The sequence below is a fragment of the Nematolebias whitei genome, chromosome 1, assembly GCF_014905685.2.
Source record: "Nematolebias whitei isolate Nwh7 chromosome 1, NemWhi1, whole genome shotgun sequence".
NCBI lineage: Eukaryota > Metazoa > Chordata > Actinopteri > Cyprinodontiformes > Rivulidae > Nematolebias > Nematolebias whitei.
The window spans coordinates 82,735,495-82,737,344 of record NC_056498.1 but is presented as its reverse complement, the minus strand read 5'-3'; positions in this window follow the sequence as shown (position 1 = coordinate 82,737,344).

Below are 1,850 nucleotides of genomic sequence, written 5' to 3'. Positions count from 1 at the left end.
TTGAAAAAGGTCAGCAAATCCATCTTCAGATCAATGAAGAAGCATCTTTTCTGTGAAGGAGAAGATCTGCTTCTTCTGTTGGCGATTGATGGTTCTGCAGCCGAGGTGTGCATCGCCCAAATTGTCAAGCGAAAACTCCTGAAGCTCGCAGAGAAACCGTCCATCTTCTCAAAGTTCAGGAAACTTTAAATCTCAGACACAGAGATATATATTTGTATTTATTTTATATAGATGTAGATGAACAGATGCTCAGATATATTTATCAATTAACGCGGATTCCTCATTTTTCTGAACTGAATAAAACGTGCATTGAATTTAATGAAATGCAAACGTGAGACGTCATTTATATTTGACCCATCAAAATGAATGCGGTCATTTATTTACAGAATCAAAGTTTAACATCAAACATTTACATTAATTTGGCAAATTATGAAAATAACAACATAAGCAATCAATCAGGAAAAATCATACGGCCATGATTTTTCCGTTGCTTCACCACAGACATTTATGAAACTGTACAATTATGATCTTTTACCCACACGGATGTGGATGAGCACTTTACACAGACATTTCTAAAATATCTGGAAGAATTTCTACTTGAGAGGAAAGTTTAAAGATGGGAAAGAAGTTTAGAGGGAGTAAAGATGGTATGGGAGGGGAAGTGTTCACCAGAATTGACACTCTCCATCAGAACCCAGCTCTCCCCGGTACGCTTGGTAGGAAACTTGACTCATTACCTTTCTGAGATTAATCAGCAGATATGGAGCTCCGTTAACGCTACCTGTCCAGCGTCTCCTTAGGATGCTGTGAATCGTCAGAAGTAGTGGCGAGTGAAAATGTTATAATCCCATGGAACTCGGAAGAGCTCTGTTGTCATGTCAGGATCATCCCGTCTCTCACAGAACTGTCTGAACTGTGTATCCAGCAGAACTCCAACAGCACTCCATCAGAACTGAACAGAACTGTCCCAGAACTGTTCCAGCACCATCCCAGAACTTCTAACAGAACTTAGTAGAAACTGAGTAGACCAGGAAGTACCGACATTTTAAAGAGCTCTTTCCCGGTTCACTTTTGGGAGTATTCCCATTGGTCAGAAACAACCAGACGGGGTGTGTTTTGTGACGTAAGAGGTTAGAAGACAGCAAGAATTGTTATGAAACAGATCAGAAATGTTCTCACATACAGAGAGAGTTTTGTTTTGGCGAGTTTAAAAACAGGTGCCAAAAACCTCTATATTTATGTCTGAGAGGATTCTAAAAACATGACAGTTCGTTCCAACAACTTGTTTTGCGTTTGACTCCAACCTTGGAAACGTACACTTGCTCATTCAAAGGCAGAAATCAGAAAATGCATAATTACTCTGTAACAGCTTTAACATGAGTTCTAACTTTGCATGAGAATAAAAATCATTACACAGTTAATAAAATTGATTAGTTCACTGCAACATCTAAAATGGTTTGAACTAAGACACTTTGATTATCAACATTTGTAAAATAGTAATGATAATAAAACAGAGAGTGTTCTTTTCACTTGAATCTTCAAGAAAGAAAGTCTCAGGATGGGTGAACCTGTATTTCTGGATTCAAATCAATGAAATGACAGTTCCTGTCCCACAAGGTTCTTAAGGTCAAGATTTTTGACCTTAGACTTAGTTTTTGACATGGGCCTAGTCCACTACATAGACATTTGTATTTTTACGCATATTTATGTACATATGATTTTTATATATATCTCTAGATTTTTATATTTATTTTAAAAATTATTTAAAGAAACGTACAATTTTTTTTAAAAATTCTAAGTTAAATATATATAAAACAAAAGCAAATTTATGAACAGACTGTTTCAGGCTG